This window comes from Phoenix dactylifera, chromosome 16 (assembly GCF_009389715.1).
Source record: "Phoenix dactylifera cultivar Barhee BC4 chromosome 16, palm_55x_up_171113_PBpolish2nd_filt_p, whole genome shotgun sequence".
In the NCBI taxonomy this organism is placed as follows: Eukaryota; Viridiplantae; Streptophyta; class Magnoliopsida; order Arecales; family Arecaceae; genus Phoenix; species Phoenix dactylifera.
Genome location: NC_052407.1, coordinates 10,124,262 through 10,130,448, shown reverse-complemented (window position 1 = coordinate 10,130,448; position 6,187 = coordinate 10,124,262). Strand labels below are relative to the sequence as shown.

General features: G+C 36.2%; 1 pseudogene; it reads right to left on the bottom strand.

Moving 5' to 3' along the window:
* Nucleotides 1-521: 521 nt before the first annotated feature.
* Nucleotides 522-6,187, bottom strand: part of LOC103709859 — a 57,230-nt pseudogene continuing 51,564 nt past the window's right edge.

The window sequence follows — 6,187 nt, the reverse complement described above, 5'->3', positions numbered from 1 at the left end:
TTTTTTTGTTTTCTTTTTCTGGGAAAAAAATCTTGGGTTGGAAGGTTTGGTACCTGGAAAGTCCAGCAGTAATACTTTATGTTCTGTTTTCTAATGGAAAGGATTGGTGGGGCTTTTAGCCCTGCTTCTGTCCAAAAAACAAATACGAAGCAGTGGTACTGTCCATCATATTTTCAGTTAAACGTCAAAATTCTGGCCAATACGTACTGATTTTCTCTAATTCCATTTTATTTTGAAGAATAATATAGTTCTGATATTGAGCTTCTTGTCCTCCATCAACACACACACAAAAAAAAAGGATATTGAGCTTGTTCTCCTTTAGATAACATGTAGGTTATATAATCCAGATATTGCCCACACTAACATGTTAGAACAATGAGTTGTTAGTGTGCTGAGAGAGGCCAACTTAGACTGCTTGAAATAGTCCAATTGCTTGTAAGCCACAACTTATAGAAGTTGCTTTAAATTTGATTATCATTATCGCAGCAGGCAAATCTTTAGAACAAAACTTCAAGAACAAGTTAGCTGAAATAAGAAAGAGCATAGTTACATGAGAAGAAACATACATGGAGCGGAAAGGGCACTCGCTGACGACTTGCTTGCGGGCAACATGTGCTGATAACATACTTGAAGGCAATAGCAGAAAAATTGCACCTCACGACATCACAATGATGGTCAACTACCTCTGAATCATTCTCAAACTTTTTCTTATCTCCAAAATATTCAATGGGGTTTGTTACCTGGCTCACAATCTTCTGCGGATCATCAGACTCCTGCTCTGAGTCTAAAACTCAATGAGGATAACATGCAATTATGTGACCCATATTATGACAGTGAAGACATTTCACTGTAGAACCATTAGAACGAGGATCACTTGTAGAACCACCAGGATGAATATGTGACTGAGATTCACTATTTCTAATAGTACTATCCCTAGAGGCTATCTAGGAAACAATCGTAGACTGGATAACAAATCTCGACTAGAAAATAGGACTAAGCTGAGAAGACTCACTCACTTGAGAAGAGAACCTACATTGAGAAGGAGTCTTAAGATATCTCTCTATAGCACAACCTTTTGATAGGTCTCCTCTGAAAAATTAGAAGCATGCCTCTCTCTTTATGTCTTCCCAAGTCCATTGATAAACCTCCTAATTGTATGAAATAGATCTTCCTGCATTCTGATCCTAAGCATAAGCTCATCAAATCTTTTCGTGTATTTGGACATAGTTAAGGTTTGCCGCTGATCAGACAATTGACTCCTATGGCGAGAAAGTAGATATTTCTTTATTAACTTCCACCTCATGTCTGTCCATTGGATGGCAAGCAGTACATCTAGATGTTGAAGGTTTTGCTGGATACTCTACAAATATCTTTTAGCAGTTCCTAACAACTTCATCTTAGCAAAATGAACTCCTTTATCAAGCATATCATACCAATCAAATCAATCCTTTCAGCTTATGCAACCAATCTAGGAAGGTGCCAGGGTCTAATTTACAATCGTAAAATCATACATCTATCTTAGCCAAACTAATAATACTACAAGTATCCTCCTAATCATATCTATGAAATGGAGAGGAATGTCTATTAACCCTATTAGGACATCTAGCATGCTGATCAACTAGCCTATGGTCCTGTCCATGTTGATATCTAGGGGTTTGATGCTCCTCCATAAACTCATCCTGCTCATGTACACCCTCATGAGCCCTAGAATCCATATTATAATAAGAAATCCTAGGTTAGACTCTAACAACATATCTAGGAGTATAACTCAACCTACCAATAGCTGCTACTGACCTAGGAGTAGGAAGGATATCCTGAACTAACCCACGTGAATGAGGGGACCCCTCAGGTTGCTTAACATACTCATCTATCCTAAATTTCTTAGAGCTTGAGCTACTTGCTGACTCAATTGCTCATGTTACAAACTCATTTGCTCAAGTTTTTGATCTATGGAGTTCATAAAAGCTTGAGGGTTAAATGGTGGGGTAGAATTGGAGGGAATGACATTTATCATAGTTTGGTCCTTAGTGGATGAATGGTCACTCTGTTTATTTATGGTTATAGTGCGATGCACTCAAGTGTAGGAAAATGAAAGAATACAGAAATAGACTAAAAATTGCCATTAGTAAATAAAAATCCTAAACTACTATGATGCATACACATAAAACTAGTAAGTTTAATGCAAATGATATGCCAAAATTCAGAAAGTAAGATGGATGCAACAAAAATAAGACTAGATGCAAATAAGGATTAGGTGCAGAAATATAGGGTGGGAAAAAGGGGGATAAAATTAAACTTGGAACTAAAGCAATTTATTAGTTATTTAATAAAATAAATATCAATCAAACTTTCAAAAGGAAAGATCTTATGTCATAAAAAGCACTTTAAACTACTACCTAGCAAAGAAAACTCACCGTAGAGATAGAATCCGTAGAAACATACATCAAAAACGGAATCAGTATGTTGAAATTAGCACGTAGCAAATCATTTGGTGCTGGCGTGCCGGTTGACACGACACACATTATTGATGTGGCACAGATGTGCTGACTTGGCAATGATGTGTTGCTAACTCAGCCATTGACATGGTGCATTTTGATGATGTGGCAGTATAATATGATGTGGCTCTGATTAAGGAAATCTGAATCGGGTAGGGTCAAGTGAATCTAAACCCAGATTTGCGAAGGGCTTCCTTTCTTGCAAAGTTTTGAGTTGGAATCCCTAATCGCACCACGAAGGGGGTGCGGAGGCTGCCGAAGGGCAGGAGGCGTTGACCCCTAGAAATTGAGGCCAAAGGTGATGGCATGGTCAACCTCGTTGGAGGGGTGAAGCAGGCATATAGGAGTGGGACTTGCAGTGGACTAGACTGTTCATCACCAAGACCGCAGCCAAGGCCATTGACAGCTGCGATAGGAGATCTGTGGAGAGTATTCTCTGCTTCGGAAAGTGCTTCGTCGTGTCGGAACATGCGCTGGGGAAGAAGATGGGCTATTGGCAATGGCAATGAGGTTCGATGGGAGGTTCGGTAATCCAATTTTTTAGGAGGACGATGCTGCTAGTGGAGGTTACAGAGACCGGCACTAGCGTGGTCGATCGTGAGAGAGTGGTAGGGCTTCGATGAAGGGCCGGCAAGCAGCTGCAAAAAATCAAGGGATCGAGCAAAATAAGGATAAGAAGATTTTTTTTTTCCTTTTTTTGGGTATTATTGTAGTGGAGTATGGATGATGCATCTAGAAATGATTTGACTGGAAAGGAGAAAGATTTTTCTCAACTTACTCAACTCCAATCTCTCAAAAAAATAATAATAAAAGAATTGCAAAAGTAGAGCTCAAGTCTCTGTTTCTTACATTGATCATACAAAAGACTGATATACGTAGCCTCTATTCATAATGGTGAGATCCGATCTTGTACAATTTGAGTCGGCTTCTTCTTCCTAATTCTAATAAGACTTTCTTTCCTAAAAAAGACATTACTAGTAGAAATATTCTAGAAAAAAGCCTAAATTTTTGAAGAGGTTGATTTCAACTTTTGTATCAACTCTGCGTTTTGGCACTTTATCTGATTTTTCTCTGATAAGAGCTGTGCCCGATCAAAGTATTACTCGGAAAAAAACTTTCAGTTTGACCGGCCTATTTCAGGCCTCAAACGATGAAATTTGGGCTCGACTGCTAGGGGCTTGCTCCTTAAAAGGTGAGACGTCATATCGTAGATCTCGAAAAACTGTCTTATTTATAAAAAAAAGAGATTATCTCAACCAGATATCGTATGACCAAGTTATGACTTTCAAAAGTTTGGCTCGCGACTTGGATTTTTGATGTGGCTGATTTCATTTGAGCCAAAGTGCTCTACATCGAGTTTTGGAATCCTTCTAGATCAAGAGAGGGTTGCAGTGATAGAGCAGCAAAGATACGGTAATGGCAGTGGATAAGATTTAATGGAGGATAGAAGAAGAAGGTAGAGGGAGAGAGCATCCCAATTTTTAATATTCTCAAATCTTAATAATAAAAACTATATTTCCAATTAATATGGTAATGGATTTACATTGATAATGCAAAACCTTAATAACAATCTATATTGAAATTAAAAATACTGAAGTCATTATAATATTTGAGTACTAGAGTTTTCAAATAAAATAAAATTTTCTAATTTCTATATTTGCATCGAGTAGAAATCTGTCTAGATTTTTCACTAGACGATCCTCCATCAGCTCCCTTAACCCTACTCAACCCAATATGACCCATCTTGATCTCTAGGTTTGATTTTATTAGGGTTTCAGTTTATTATGATTTAAATTTCCTTGTCTCATAATTTTCTTCTCGAACTGGAGTGCTGCTTCGTAGCCCTACCTGCTTCATTAGCACGAGTCCCTCATGGCGATTAGGAATTGATGCGACGCATGGAGATGACGTGGGTGACGGGCAAGCCCCATACGTCACGCCCGTGCTAATGAGTGCGAAAATAACATTGGCGTTGTTTAGCTTTTTCTCTTGAGAGAGCAGGTGTCCATTGACCCGCCCATTTCCATAGTTATATGAGTCCACATTAACATTTACTCGTCAGACAAGGGAGTGTGGTCAATAAGACAATATCTTGTTCTTCTTGCCAGCTCTAAATTTTGTTGTTATAGGGTAGGGAGCATTAAGCAACCAATTGGAAGGAGCTTGGATAGGGTCGTTTGATATATATTGTGTTAACGTTTATAGATTTAATATATGATGTATTAATATTTTGTCGAATCTTTTTTATTGTTGTCTTGAAATCTCACTTCGAGAAATTAAAAAATGGCAAATATTTTGTGAGCAGGGTATGTTACTGTGGAATCAAAATGAAGTCGCATTCAACTTTCCCAAGAAATACTGATTTTTGGTTGGAATAGGAGGTGGCCAATCTTTTTTGAATCTGGTTTCGCTTACAAGGTAGGTGTGGAATTCAGCATGGCTGGCTTCATTTCTCGAGCACCTACCGCCAACGACCTCATAAGCTTTCAAATGGAACCTAATTGTAGGTTATAAAAACATTTGTTTATATCCAAAGATATTGTAATTGGAAATGCAAATCATGGGATATGAAATTGGAAAAATACATATGAAATTTTGATCGTTGTTTATATTTCCAATTTCATATCCTATGATTTGCATTTCCAATTATAATATCTTTCGATATAAACAAATATATTTAAAATTTTTTGCGTACATACCATCCTAAATATTAGAAATTGCGTGAATACTCTTTTAAAATTGATATTTGCATGTATATTATTACCAAACACTTGTTTTGTATGTATATTCTTTTTTTCTTTTTTTTTTGTGTATGTAACCATGCCATCTAACACCATTAGGAAGTTAGTGGTTTAAAATTGAAATAACGAAAATACCATTAATAGGTAAATATGATAAAAGAAACATTTATAAAGGTGTACATGCAAATAGCAATTTTGAAAGGTATTTATACAATTTTATATATTTAGGAGGGTATAGATATAAAAAAATATTAGATTTTTGCATAAATATCCTTCTAAATATTAAATTTTTTAAGCATGCCCTCTAAATTGATATAGAAATTGCATGAATATGGAAAAAAATAAAATTAGAATTTTTTAAATGTAAACCCTCCTATATATGTGAAATTGCATTAATATCCTCGCAAAGTGTTATTTGTATATATACCCTTATAAATATTTTTTTTGCATATTTATCTATCAAAAATATTTCAATCATTTTTAATTTTAAACTATTAATTTCTCAATGGCGTTAGATGGTATGGATATACATGCAAGAAAAAAGAAAATAAAAAAAATACACGTAAAATATATTTTATAAGGGTGTATATGCAAATATTAATTTTGGAAGGGTATTAATGTGAATTTTAATATTTAGGAGGATATGTATGCCAAAAAAAAAAAAAAAAACTCATATTTTTATAACCTACAGTTAAATCCTCTCCTCTTTGGTGGTAGGTGTTTTGAGTCGTTGAGAAATGAAGCCAGCCGTGCCGAATTCTACTACTACCTTGTAAAATGGCCTAGTTGTCACAAAGAAAGCGGCAAGTTGGCTGTGTCCACCCATTCGCCTGCTGGTGACCCCATTCGAAAAAGATTGGCCTCCAATTCCAACCAGAAATCAGTATTTAATTCTTCGGAAAGTTGAAGATGACCTCATTTTGATTCAAATGTAATGCATCCTGCTTACGG